Here is a 15,444-nt window from a genome sequence, read left to right on the forward strand (position 1 = left end):
TAAACTGAATCCCTAATTGTCACTTGCAATGTGTTCAAAAAGATTACATTCTAGGGCAGTGTTAAAACAGAAGCTATTACAGGCAGAAGGACCTGAGTACAGATCTGTGGGAGGTCAATTTACTAAGAGTAAAACAGTATTTGTGGCCAGAGGGGTCCCACACTTTCTCATTGTCTTGAAAAGCAACAACCTTTCCTCTGGGTGGTAAGTATGTTAATTCACAACGTATATAACGAAGCCTTTGTCTTGTTGTTGTGAAACACATATAAAAGGATGGCACTGGTCAGGCAATGCATTTAGCTGGTGGCAAGAGAAATTGACTAATCCCTTAGAATGGATTAGAGAATGCTAAAGCTGGGAGAGTTAGTGTGACCGGCCCATGCTAATGAAGGACGGTGACTTAGGAGTCATGAGTCAGAATCTTGCTGATTTCCAAGAGAAGCTTTCTACCTTCCAGCAATAGAAACTCAATTAAGAAAAAACACAATGTTGAGTTTAACCAAATAGGAAACTCAGACAGAGTGCCAATGTTCTTCAGTGTGCTTTGAATTAAGGCATTAAAGAATGAAGGTCATGCACAGAAATTATGGAAAACAGCATGTCTCCACACTGCTCTGCATCAATGCCAATGGCCCAAGGTGAGTGAAACTTCAGACTCTGACTTATGTAAGCCCTGGGCTTAAACTTGAATTATGAAACTAGAGAAGAAGGTGGCATAAATGGGTGACATCGTAATCTAAATTTTCTTTAATGTACATTTAACAATGCTACTTAAAAAAAAGCTATTACTGAATTTAGGTATTTTTACAGTAGTTAAAATTACAGTAATTCCACTTTGAGTGCATATATATATATATATATATATATATATATATATATCCAAATTCATTGACATCAGGATTTTTAAGAGCTATCTGCACTCCCATGTTCATTACAGCATATTCACAACAGCCAAGATTTGGAAACAACCTAAATATCCATTAATGGAGAAATGGGCAAAGGAAATGTGGTATATCCACACAATGGAATAGTATTCAGCCTTTAAAAAGAATAAAATCTTGCCATGTGTGACCAAATAGATGAACCCGGAGGACATTACGCTAAGGGAAATAAGTCAGCCACAGAAGGACAAATACTGTGATTCCACTTGTATGAGGTGTCTAAGTAGTCAAACTCATAGAAGCAGAGAGTGAAAAATGTGGTTGCCAGGGAGAGATGGGGATTTGTTGATCAATGGGTATAAAAGATGCAGTTATATAAGATGAATAAGTTCTAGAGATGGGATATCGTGCCTATAGTTAACAATACTGTATTGTGTACTTAAAATTTAAGGGGGTAGATCTCATGTTAAGTATTCTTACCATAAGAAACAAAGACAAAAGGGCATGAGGAAGTTTTGGATAAGATGGATATGTTTATTACCTGATTATGGTAATGGCCTCAGGGGTGCATGCATACATCCAAACTCATCCAGTTATATATGTTCCATATGTACAGTTTTTGTATATTAATTATATCTCAATAAAACTGTTTAAAACAAACTGAATTAAATTAAAAACAAGTTTTTGTTGGATTATATTCATATTATCAGCATTTATCACTTAGGGATTTGCATTCGAGTGACATGGCAGAAAACCCAAATAGCAAGGACATAAGCATTATAGGTTTATTGTTCTCATAAATAGGTAAGTTCAGAAGTAGAGGGTGGCCAGCATTGGCTCAGGGCCAGTGACATTCTGATGTTCCAGTCTTGTTTGCATGGCTGCAATGTGGTGCAGTAGTTCCAGCCATCACATCTGCGTTTCAGGCAGGAGGATGGAAAAAGAGAAAAGGTGCACCAGAGAAGAATTTGCTCCCTTTGGGGAGCTTTCTTAGAACCCAATCCCAAAATTTCTACCTACATCTCATTGACTGGAACTCTATGAAAGAATAGCTGGGGAATGCAGGGGTTATTTTTAAGCTGGGTTTCTTGCTGTCTCCTGAAAATTGGGATTTTTAAGCAAAGAAGTCAGAGATAGTGGATATCAGTGGACAATCAGCAGCATCATAGGGCCTTCTTAGGACACTACAGAGAGTGTTGCTTTCTCTCCGTCTGTAATTGCTCAAAGGTCACAATTCAGGAACAGTCTTCACTATTTGCGATTCATAGTTCCTAGTTTAATACTACACAGATGCACTCAGTGATAAAAGCACAAATTAGTTTGTCTTCGCCAATGTGCAGACTCTTCTGCACTGCACACTCCATTGTGGTCGAGGGAAAGTTCATGTATCCCTGAATTTGGCAGGAAGGACAAAATTTTGAAAGTGTTTTAACTGAAAAAAAAAATCTTTCTCACTGCACGGAAATCAATGATTGAACGATCCCTGCTTGATTGCACCATCAAAATCTCCACTGTCCCTAACACTTGGAGGTTTATCTTTAACTTTCCGTTTTGACTATTTGTGGAATTGAACCAGTCTGTCCACCAAAATAGAAGTTGTATCATTTGATCGCTGAAGTTCCTACTGGGTTTACAATTGTATGATCCCCAGTGCTCGCATTCATGGTTTCCTCTTATAGGTCTCTTTGTCTGTTCATCTCTCAGCATTTCTTTATTTCTGTCTTGTGTGATAATTTTCACATTTATATCCACACTACTGTGGGCTGTTTGAGAGCAATGATCTTGGTTCTTTCATCCCAGCAGCATCCCTTCCGTGGGCATCTTGTGGATCCTTATTAATACTGGCTAAATAAATGGAATCCTCTTGTGGAGTTAGGTCCTTGCCTAAGGATGCTGTGGACTACTGAAAGCCTGTTCCCGCTCCATCTCCCACTGTTGTTTCTGCCCATCATGATGGTTAGGATGACAACACCAATGGAATAATGACCACCACAGACCAAGTTATAAACTAGGTAGCACATACGCTATCTAATCCTTCTGCAAACCTGAAAGGCAGTGACAGTTAGAGAGGGAGCTGACTTCCAGAGAAGAGTCCCTAGCCCCTTGGCCAAGGTCACACAGTGAGCTCTTGGTAGAGCTGGGAAGCAAACCCAGATTTGACTTCAAAGCTCTGTTTGATTGAACCCAGGATAGCTCATCTTGCACTTTCATGGACTAGACATTGACTTGTAGTGTGTTGTGGTTGTTGCAGAGGAAATGAGACATTCCTTCTGAACCCAGAGCTAGGAACAATGATGGCTTGAAAAGAGCATTCGTATTTGTTGAAATGCACTTTTTAGCTACAATCTCATACCGTTTCCCAGAAAGAAATAGCTTGCATACTGTCAAACCTCCCGGAAAGATTTTCGCATGTCTCCAAAGCTTAACAAATAAATATCGTTGTCTTATTTGACATGCTGATCCCATGTGTTTTCTGGCCAGGGAAAATATCCAACAAAGGAAGGCTGGAGCATTTGAGTTCAAAGATGCCCGTCAAGGTCCCCGGTCTCTGTAAAGCTCCTTCAGGGGAGAAGGAATCAGCCGAGTGATGTGCATCGTGGTGGATGTCCAGCACTTTACAATTCAGAAAACACCTTGCCTCCAATATCTCTGTCGTTTTGCTTCCTTTGAAATGTAGAAAGGTCAAGTGAAGTAACAGTGGGTTAAACAACCTATCCATGGGCATAGACAGAGTAAGAGGCAGATTTTGCTGCAACTCAGCTCCAGGACTCTGAGTCTCATATTCTGTCCCCACTCCAGGCTGCTGTGGCTACAGAAAAGAATAAAAATTCACGGTCCTGTTCAACTGTCTTAGTCTCCTCAGTGAGTCACATACATACAGCAAACACAAAAGCATTTCTCATTTGAACCTGGGTCGCCTAGAATCCCTGTGTGTGGACTGCCCAGGTGGGGTTCTGGGCATCTGTGTATATGCGGCTGATCTGGCCCTGGGCTGACCTGTCGCCATTCAGTAGAGCTGGGCCTGAGCAGAGTCCGATGGACCAGCTCAGGAAAATGAAGACGAGGCTTCCGTTCTGTGTCAGTCACTAACTCACTGTGTGATCTTGAACAAGCCCCTCTCTATCTGTGTGTCTCTGTCTCCTCATCTGCAAAACAAAGGGTTTATAATCAATCCTGGCCAAGCTTCTTTCAGCTCTGACAACCCACAGTACTGGGACCTGATCCCAGGTCACACTTTCCTGCAATGGGAGGGAGGCTGGCCTTCTGGGCTCTCTACCAAATGCAGATTCCAATCACAATACCTGTCTCTCATCTTCTTTCCCCTTTCCCCCCACTCTGCTCATAGCAGAGCCTCTCTAGTCTTTATTTTGATACTTTAGGAGGAAGTAAGAGAAAACCAGACTCAAACCATTTTTAATAAGAAAATGTAATGGGTTTATGCATCTGAAAAGTCCAGCAGCTCAGGGGACACAACCAGGATCCTGTTTCTCTCAGTATCTCCAGGTTCCACTTGTTTAGTGTTGGCATTCTTTTCAGGATGAGTCTTCCTCCATGGTTTCCAGATGGACCCTGCCTCCTGGGAAGATGCGCTTCCTTGTTTATCCTCAAAGGTGGGAGGCAGGGGTGCAGTGAGAAAGCATCTCCTTGTACCACCATCCAACAAAACCCTGGACTTTTGGCCGGGCATGGTAGCTCATGCCTGTAATCCCAACACTTTGGTAGGCTGAAGCAGGAGAATTTCTTGGGCCCAGGAGGTCAAGGTTGCAGTGAGTTGTGATCGCACCACTGCACTCCATCCAGCCTGGGTGACAGAGCAAGACTTCGTCTCGACAAAAAAATTAACAAATTAACTGGGTATGGTGATGTATAACTATAGTCCCAGCTACTGCGGGGGTTGAGGTGGGAGGATCGCTTAAGCCCAGGAATTCAAGGTTGCAGTGAGTTATGATCACAGCATGACACTCCAGCCTGAGCAACAGAGTGAGACCCTGTTTCTAAAACAAACAAAAACCTGGGCTTTCACCTAACTGGATCCATGTATGTCACATGCTCAGCCCTGAGCCTGAAAAGTGACTGTACTAATTAGTTTAGGCCAAAACCCTGTGCCTACCCTAGAGCCGGAGGTGAGCCTGCCTCACTGAAATGCAAGCTCCGCTAAAGAGGGGGTTCAGCTAAACAACTGGCGTTCAGGTGCCATCCGAAGAGAATGAGGATGGGTGACTCTGGTCATCAGATGGGCCTTGCAACAGTCCTTGGTTGATATATTAGTACCAATACCAATCAGTACCTTGGGCGGTATATTAGTTTCTGATGGCTTCTGCTGAAAGAAATTACCACAACCTTGGTGGCTTAAAAAAACAAATTAATTTTCTTACAGTTCTGGAGGCCTGAGGTCCAAAATCACTTTCACTGGGTTGAAACCAAGGTGTTGGCAGGGCCGTGCTCTCCTGCAGCAGCTCTAGGAGAGAAGCTGTGTCCTGGCCTTTTCCATCTCCTGGGGCTGCGTCCCTTGGGTCATGGTCCCTTCCTCCATCATCAAAGCCAGCAGCATAGCACCTTCCAATCTCTGCTTCTGTGGTCACATCACCTCCTCTCTCTCTCTCTCTCCTCGGACCCTACTGCTGTCCTCTCATGAGGCCCTTGTGACCACATTGAGCCCACAAGGCAATCTAGGATCATCTCCCATCCCCCATTCAAGATCTTGAAATCAATCTCATCTGTGAAGTTTCTTTTGCTATATGACATTCACAGGTTCCAGGGATTAGGACCTGTACATCTTTGAGGCCATTGTTCCAGGGCTCTCCTGCTGCCATGGGCATAATTACATGTACCTTCTTGGTGCTTCCTAAGCCTTTCTTCACACCTGTGCAGTGGCATTTATCACATTTTCATCCTGTAATCCTGTATGTATTTACGGGTCGCCCATTGGGCTGCGAGCGCCTCAGCACTGTGAACTTTCTGTTTATTTTCCCAAAGCATAGCAGCATGGCTGGCTCAGAGCAAGTTCTCAATGAGCGAATAAATAAATCTCTTCACCCAAGCAATGTAATGCAAATTGAAAGCACAAGACCTGAGGGACCCTGGAACCAAGGACAACTCAGAGACAGCATGGGGTTAACACAAAGACCCTAAATCCCGGGCTCAAATCTCCAGGCCCCTTCTGCTGCCTCCACACCGAGAGAGTTAGCCAAGCACATCTCCTTTCCCGGAGCCTATTTTTAAAATCCCTCAGTACTAGCAAGCAACATTGTAGCTATAAATAGAAGCCATGGATTTTATGATCAGGGAAAATGAGTCCATCATATTATAAAAAAAAATACCCACACACATTCACTATTTATAGCCCAAGGGTTTCCACAGCTGAGCTACTCACTGAGAACCCCTGGCTGATTTTCTTCCCAGCCGAACAGGGCTCATGGAAATGTAGGAGGCAGGGGGAAAGTATGTCATCCTAAATTGCGTTTATTTTTGAAAACCCACTTTCTAAAGCGAAGGGGTTCATGCAAAATGTTTGAAACTGACAGGAGTCTTTTAGGGAATGAAAGAATCACATTGCTGGTTGAGAAGTAGCTCAGGGTTCGGAGGGTGGGGCTGGAGGACCAACGCAAAGACATTCCTTGTAAAACATACCAGCCAGGCCAGAATACTCAGGACCCAGTGAGCCCCTCCGAAATGAAAGCAATAGCCAGTCTGCATTGAGCTCTTACTGTATGCCATGCACTGTGCTAGGGACCTGCATGAATTATTTCCTTTCACCATTTCAACAGACACAATGTGCTAGTCCTATTATTACTAATCCCGTATTGCACATGGGTAAACCAAGGCACAGAGAGGTTGAGTATGTGAGACTGGAGAGGGAGCCAGCATTCTGAAGCACAAGCCTAGACTGTCTGCACCATGGTTTCAAAGAGCAGAGAGAAGGTGGGTGGAGACCTGTCTGCACATGCAGGCCTTTCATGGTATACGAGGCCCCGCCCATTTCTCGAGTCTTTCCTGTTGTTGCTACATAGGAGGCTTTTGCTCCAGCCAGAGTGAGTCACTTGCTGTTTCCTGAACCCATCCGTTCTTTTGTGGCCCTGAAATCTTTGCTCAAGCTCATAGAAGTTCCTTGGAAACAGAGACTGTGCTTTTCATTTCCTAATTTCTTGGTCTGTAGGGGATGCTTACCACCTGTTAATGGAATAAATGGATGGATGGGTGGATGAATGTAAACAAATGTGTGAATACTATTTTCTACCTCTGATATCCACCTGTTTTCCAAGACTCCTTCAGTGCTTCCTCACCTTCAACCTTACCTCTGTTGTAAAGTCTCTCCTGGACATTACCTCCAGTCTACGTCTGGTACAATTTCATCAAGCCTTTCCTGATCCCAGGTACTGCAGCCCAGTATATATTTTCTGTGTGTCTGCCTTCCCCACTAGACTGTCCCACCAGAGAACAGAGACAATGTTTTGAATGTGGGTTGATTCCCGGTGCCCAGCATGAGTGTTAATGACTGAATGAACTGAAACGCTGTCTGGCCATATACATGAATGAAAAAGCTCAGGGACGTATTCCCACGGTCGTATGGAGAGCAAGGGGAAGAGCTAGGGCCAGGACCCAGGGCTCAGGCCTTCAGTTCTCTGTTCTTTCCAACATGTCCCAGTGTAGATAAGAAGCTGGGGATTTCACTAGCTTTAGAATTTTTTTCCAGGTCTCTAGAGTGCCACAGAACACACCAAGCAAGTAGGAGTCATCCCAAAGTGACCAAACCAGAATGTGTCTGCCCGTGATGCCAAACTCGATCACTCATCAGTGGCTTCTTCTCTGGAAGAACGGTATCCAGGGCATTGCTAGTTTCACCTTGTATCCTGAATGACTGGATTACAAAACAGGTGATGATGCCTTGAGAGGAAGGCGTTGACAACAGGAAGATGGGAACAGATTTCAGAGTTGGGAGTGGTTTCAAGTAGCAACAAGAGCCTCTGACGAGAACCTGGATTATATTTTCAATTCTGTTACTGACTTACTGGTCTCTCGGGGTATCTCACATTTTCACAATATGAGGGAACCAGAATACATTTTCTCTAAGTCCCTTCCAAGTTCTCGAGCTCTGTGTGTTTATATCTCTAAAACTCATTTGGAAAGACATGGATGATTCGAAGGCTAGTAAGGAAGACAGAACTTTTCCAGTAAAGTGACAAGTAGTAGGCTTATTGTCCAAGTGTTCAACGATCAACAGCAAATGTAACAAAAATAATAAGAAAGATAAAATCTGAAAGGTTTCTTAGAAACAAACTTACTAGATTCAATGTGAAATTTAATCGCTTGTAAGTAATACCCTAACCATGATCCACCCCATTACCTGCAAATCCCCTGGAAGACCTTTGCTGCTGCTGATTTCCATGCCTTTCCCAAGTAGAAATGCTCTTACAACTATTGTTTGCAGTGGGGTGGGGAGAAAGGAAAGAAGGAAGGAGAGAGGGAGGAAGAGAGGGAGGGAAAGAGGGAGAGGGAGGAAGAAGCAGAGAAAACCCTATAAGATTACAAAGTACTTTTATGTAGATTAATTTAATTACCGTAAGAAGCCCCTGAAGCAAGCCTATGGTCTCCGTTTTACAGATAAAAGGACAAAGACTTAGATAAATCTCTTGCTAAGGTCTTATTGTTAGTAAAAGGCAGAAACATCAATCATGGTCATCTTGAGTTTCTATTCTATGGAGTTGACAATAGGATAGGAAAGAGAAAGATCAAAAACCAGTATTAGACACATAAGGGCCATCACCACCAGCCTCCCCCACTACCCCCAGCTGGCCAAAACAAAGTGATAGTGAACCTGCCTTATCAGATAACAGTAATCAACATAGGTCAGTAATTGAGTTACAATGACAAAAATCAACGATGTCTCATTTTTTGAAAGATGCGGCTTTGTTTAAAACATTCAAGAGATTTCCTACACTGAGATTCCTATGTTAAAATTTTAATTAAATGCTACATAGCATAATAAAACAGCCACCCGTTTTGTCCATTCCTTTGTCATATTTCATCTTCACTGCTGCCATTTTAAAGATCTTTGATTTTCTCTATGAGTTACACCAATTTCTAATTAGCATCATTTTGAAGTTTTACAACTACTGGTATTTCAAAGGAAATCAAAAGAGAAGGATGTGATTGATGGAGAAGGTAAACTCAGCTCTTCCACAAGAAGCGTAACTGCTCAGTTTGAGTAACTTGGCTTTGAAAGTCATTCATTGCAAAGCAAGGAACATTTGTTGTGAATCTAGTGTTTGGCATGGGGAAGGGGCAGATGAATAGACTTTGAGGAGTTCAAAATCTGCTGGCCAAGATGGATCCAACCCCACTTAGTGAGTTCTATAACCGTCCTCTCCCAGCTTCTTGTACGGAAGTACCATTTTTTACCATCTTTGCAGCTATCTCTTTTATGGGTGTGTCAAACGAAGAAGGTGCATCTGCCCCCAGGTCTGTTACTAATAAATTTCACAGCAATAATACTATTATTGCTAACAAGGACGATTAACATTTGTATCATGCTTTAATGCTTACAAACCACAGTCACACGCAATTTGCCTTAAAACTGCAGAATCAGAGAAGTTTGAATCAGGTAATATTTTTCAGCTGAAAATATTTATGTTCAATTTTCTAGAACTAGCAAATTTGAGACATTATTAACTTTTTTCAAATATTGTAAAGAGAAGTCCTTGCGGGCCATTTCCAACTATGCCAAAATGCATGCTGACGTCTTTTAAGTATTAAAAAGAGCAAGCAAAACATTTCAACTATTTGGACTATGTGAACCAAGCCAGTGGGGAATGCACATGACTCTGCAGAAGCAAAGAACATTATTCAGCAAAAAAGACATGCATTCTGCATAAGGCTATAAAATAATTTTTTTCCTAGAGCATATTTTTAGATCATTGTACTGCAAGAATGCTGATTTCTTTCTAAAACAAATTGATTATCAAGAATCACTGAAATTCTGTTAAAAACAGCAACTTATCTAAATTTCATGTTTTGACAAGCATTAAGGAAAATTATGTAGTACTCACAGCCACAAGAGGAATGTGCTATATAGTTCTCATATTGTTGAGACTGTTAAGACTGTTAATCATATCAAAACAAAGAATTTCACTCAGTTAAGTTTTTACTTGGTATACCAGATATTCTTATTGCAATACTTAATTCAGGGACTCAAACCATTGGCCACTCAAGGCTAAGGGTACAGAGGAGCCGGCATATGGAAGTCTCTCTCCATGGTCCTGAGTTACCCATCCTCTCCCATTAGGGTCTAGTTGTGTTTCTTTCCCGCCGAGAGGACCAGATGCAGAGTCAGGATTTAGAACTCTGTTCCAGCTCCATCACTATGTAACTACTTGTATAACCAAGGTCACATTATTCACTTATTCTCTCTCACCCTCAATTTCTTCAGAATGTAAAACGAGCACATTGAAAAGAGGGCTCTAAGCTCCAACATCCTATGATTTGGTGATTTAAAATTGCCAAAGCAGGGCAGGAGTGGTGACTCAAGCCTGTAATCCTAGCACTTTGGGAGGCTGTGGCTGGCAGATTGCTTGAGCCAGGAGTTTGAGACCAGCCTGGGCAATATGGCGAAATCCAGGTTCCACAAAAATTAGCTGGGTATGGTGATGTGTGCCTGTGGTCCTAGCTGCTTGGGAGGCTGAGGAGGGAGGATCACCTGAGGCCCAGGTAGGTTGAGGCTGCCGTGAGCCATGACTGCACCACTGCACTCCAGCCTGGGTGACACAGTGAGACCCTGTCTCAAAAAAAAAAAAAAAAAAAAAAAAAGCAACAAAGAAAAAGAAAAAAGAAAAGAGAAAAAAAGAAAAGAAATTACCAAAATATTTGAACAACTGGCAGCATTCTCAATTTGATTTAACAAAGTATAATTAAAGGTCATCTCTCATATTTCATGTACTATTCTAGGTACTAAAAGTACAATTATATATTAGTTGTTAGAAACTTTCTTTTTGGTTGAAATGCACACAAAACATACTGGCTTATGTAGGGGGAAAGGGTAATAATGTCAGGTAATTTATTGGGTCATGAACCAAACGTGTAGGATTCCATCTGGGAGTCTGGTGCAATTGGAGTGAGAACGTGCAACACTCTCAAATCTTAGTTTTCTTTTCTGCTTTATTCTTTTATTCCAAAATGACTTTTACCCAGAAGGTGTGTGGCAGACAGTTTCAGGTGGCCCCAATTATCCCAGCCTTTTAGCACTTACAACCTTACGCAATTTCCTATTCTTAAGTATGGGCATGACTTGAGAGTTACCTCTCACCAATAAATGTAGCACATGTAAAATGATGTCACTTCTGTGATTATGTTACCTAAGACTGTAATATGTTTCTTGCTAACGTGTTTTTACTTGCTGGCTTGGATGAAGCCAGTGGGCCTGTTAGGGAGGCCCCACTGACAAGGAATTGAGGGCGGCAGCCTCTGCCAACAGCCAGGTAGCAACTGAAGGCAGCCTCTGGCCAACATCAGCCAACAATAAACTCAGATCCTCAGGCAATGGGCAACAGCACCCAATTCTGTCAACAGCCATGTGAACTCAGAAGGGGATCCTTCCTCATCTGAGCCTTGAGATGAGACAGGGCTATCAGCCCCCACCTTGATTATAGCTTTCAGATGAGGCCCTAGTGCAGAGGACCCAGCAAAGCTGTACTCAGATTTGTGACCCACAGAAACTGTGAGATAACAAATGTATGTTTTTTAAGCCACTGAGTTTGTGGTAATTTGTTGTACAATAGGTGAACAACATGAAGGCCATGGCCACTAAAATCCCTGAACCCATATCAGAACCCTGGGTGGATCTGAAAACCAGTTTTTCTCCTTTCCTGTTGAAAATTCCTAATGAAGAGCTCTGATCATCCCAGCTCATGTCAGGTGTCCACACTACTCACCACTGAGGCCAGGGAGGTGGAAATTAGCAGGAGACAGCAGCCCCCATTCTGGCTGATTGAATTGGATAGAACATTTCCCATGGCAAGAGAAAAAGTGCAATTATGGGCATGCCAAACTGTAGTTGCCCACAGCAAACGGTGAACACTGTACACATGTTCTTTGCCTGTGATATAGAGGCAGGTGTAGATGAGTTAATTGCCTGTTAGAATCAGTTGTGTGCTGCCATAAGGGAAGTACATATCTTGAAGAAGGACATTTACACAGACTCGAGAGTCAGGAAAAAGTATCCAGGGAAAGGGACACCTAAGATAACAACTGAGAACTAAAAGTAATTGGGTAAATAAGGGACAACTATGAATGCCTCAGACACAGACGACATCATGTGAAAAAGCCCAGGTGCTGGAGAAAAAAAAAATGAAGTATCAGGTTGATTCCAAACATCTATAATACACTCAGATGACAGTGTGGAGAGTATGCTAGGGAAGTGCCAAGAAAGAGGCTGAAGAAATTTTCCAGGACTGGGACGTAAAAGACCTGGTATTAGTCAGAATTCCTAGTGACACATCACAGACTCCATTCTCTTAGGTGGCTCACAGGGTTAAGACACCATGCAGTCAGAAACTATGCAGCCATGGTGGTAGAACCAGAACATCTGTAAGAGTAAGCATGCCATGCCCTTACCCAAACCCCATTGATGACATCCTATTGGGTGTCATCCTACATGGGTTGCCCATGCCTACTGTTGGCACCAATCATCCCTTACTGGATAACACAAGCTGTCCCAGAGAAGTTAGATTCCCTATCCTTCTGCCTGTCAGGAGACTATCTCCCAGGTCACCACTGGGTCTGCTGCCTCATGTAATGCTTTGGCATCCAGATGTCACAGGAGTGGTCTCATTGGAAGAAGCCAGGTCACTTGCCTGCCTCTGAGCTGCAAGAAAGGCTGGAATGTGTTACTGTGGATGCTGATTTTATTCCACCATGGGAATGTGGGAATCATATATGGGAACTGTCAAAGTGTAGAGAGGTTGTTCGACAGATAAAGACATTCATGAATGACAGCTGCCCATGAAAGGCTTCATGAGCCAACCCAGAATTTTACCTTTGTCTTAGGGGATGTCATCAATGGGGTTTGGGTAAGGGCATGGCATGCTTACTCTTGTAGTTTAGGAAGCTCTCTTGTCGTAGAGGGTGGAGGATGAATTGGAGGCAAGGAGGCCAGGTGGAAACCTGTTGATGCATTCGGGTGAGGAAGTACAAGTGCCGGAAATAAAGTTGAGGCAATGGGAATGGAGAGAAGGATAACTCTGGGTGGATCCTAGGAGGCACATAAAGAAGTACTTTCTCTTAAGTAGACAAAAATACTTAGTAAATTACCATTCTTTTCTGCACATCCTCCCCCCACCCCATCTTAGCAACTCTTGGGGATATTCCTCTCCACCTAGGGTTAAATTTGAATTTTTAAATGCATTTTACTAAAGAAATATTACAGTGGTGGACTATGTGGGAAACCTGTCATTTGTAATATAGCTTCTCTGACAAGTGTCTTTTAAATATACACTGAGCATGGAATCTTTCTTCAAATTAAATCTAATATAAAGTCAATAAGAGGAGTGTGGTGTCTTTGGGTTTAGAACTCTGCCCTCCTTTTTGTTCCAAAATATCAGCCTGGAGGAAGCGCTGCAGAACCCTGGGTCCTCACAGTGCATGGTTTGAGAACATGTGCCCCTTTAAAGTGTGTATAGAACTTACACAAAAAGTGGAACTGACTCTCAGTTGCTGTATCTGCTGCTGTATCAATTACTCTGTGGCATGTTGTACTTAATTAAGTACTAGGTAGATTCACTGGGGAGAGAGAGATAAAGGAAGGTGGGAGCTACCAGAGAAGGTTTCTTGGAGGAAGGTGGCTGGTGCTGAGCCTCCAAGGATAAGAAATGTGTGCCAAGGAGGAAGTAGCAATAGGAGTGCTTTGCGAACAGCAGATGCTGGCAAGGGCACTTACTGGAATTAGATGGGTGGTGTGGTGGGCATACTATAAGATATCCTCACTGGTCCTTGTCTCCTGGGATTAACACACTGGTATAATCTCCTCTTCTTGAATGTGAGCAGGACCTGCTTTTAACAAATAGAATACAGCAATGGTAATGGGATATCACTTCTATCATTGGGTTACATGAGATCATGGTTTCTGTCTTCCATGCAGCTCTCCCTTTTGTCTTCTTGCCTTGCACACTTTGATGAAGCAAGCTGCAATACCAGAGAGGGCCATGTGGCAAAGAACTGACGGTAGCTGCTAGCCGACAGTCATCTAGGAAGTGAGACCCTCAGTCCAGCACCCTCAAGGAGCTAAATTGTGTCAACAATATCCTGAGAAAAGGCTTGGAGTGGATACATCCCCAGTTGAGCCTTCAGATGAGCTCCTAGCCCTGGTTGACACAGATTTCAGCCTTGAGAGAGACCCTGAGAAGAAAGCTCAACTGAGCTGTGCCCATATAACTGTGAGATCATAAGTGTGTGTTGGTTTAAGTCACTAAGCGTTGAGAATGTGTTACACAGCAAAAGACAGCTGATGCAGTGACTTTGGGCATGTTCTTAACGTTTCTGACCCTTGGCTTTCTACTCTGTAAGTGTGGGGAATATGTGGACCACCTGTCAGGTTTGGTGGAGGGATTATATAAAACAAGATATGGAATGCCAGCATTCTGTAGGGTTAATGGTAGATGTTCAATGAACAGTAGCTACAGCCACCAGCACTAACATCACCTATGCATAAGGGAGAAATAACCCTTAGTAGATTTTCACAATCTGTGCATGTCTGTCACTTACTGGAAGAACCAGTATGGCCCTGTGAACCTCTCCCAGAAATCTAGCTCTGGAATAAGAGCGAAAGACAGACAAAATATCTCTCGGTGCTTTAAACCCCTCAGTTTCTAGGGTTGGTGCTGACCGTACATGTTTCTTGATGGCACTGCACCAAGGTCCAGGACCATGGCTGGATTTGTAATCCACATTCATGAGGTGGCTTTATGTCAGGGGAAAGAAGGACAACATTGTGCTAGTTTTTTAATGTAGCATTCCCAAGTTAATGTAAAAAAAAAAGTCTGCATTTTCTTTATCATTCCTCCATCATGTTCAACCCCCAACGAAGATTACAACCTTTAGATATTAGTCACTCTCCCGTTGTAAGAGTTAAGATTAACAGGGTAAACAGGGTAAACAGGGTAACAGGCTTTGCCAGAAAAACTTGGCTGATCCAACAGATTTTGACTCTGTAGGACAGATTTTGCTGTATTTGTGCTTTCCTTTTTTTGTTCTTTCTTCCCCAGAGGAGTATTCACTCAAAGCCATCACGAGAGACCCATCGCTGCTTCCTGCTTTTTGTACTATCACGTGCATCTCTCTCTTTTGTAACTTCTCCAGCCATTTGATTAAAGACACACAAACACACACACACACACCCCTTGAGGATGCCATCCACTTCTAAAATGGAAACAATTTGATTGGAAAATGGAGAGTTCATAAAGGCATTTTCGTATCCACCCATTTCACTTTCATCTGCCTTTCCCGGTCTACTCAAGCCAACAGCAGGACTTTGCTCTTTAAATGTAAAGGCTGCTATGAAATGCAGTTAGCGACC

Source organism: Aotus nancymaae, unplaced genomic scaffold (assembly GCF_030222135.1).
Source record: "Aotus nancymaae isolate 86718 unplaced genomic scaffold, 86718_ANA_hifiasm-v0.15.2.pri h1tg000011l, whole genome shotgun sequence".
NCBI classification, from domain to species: Eukaryota; Metazoa; Chordata; class Mammalia; order Primates; family Aotidae; genus Aotus; species Aotus nancymaae.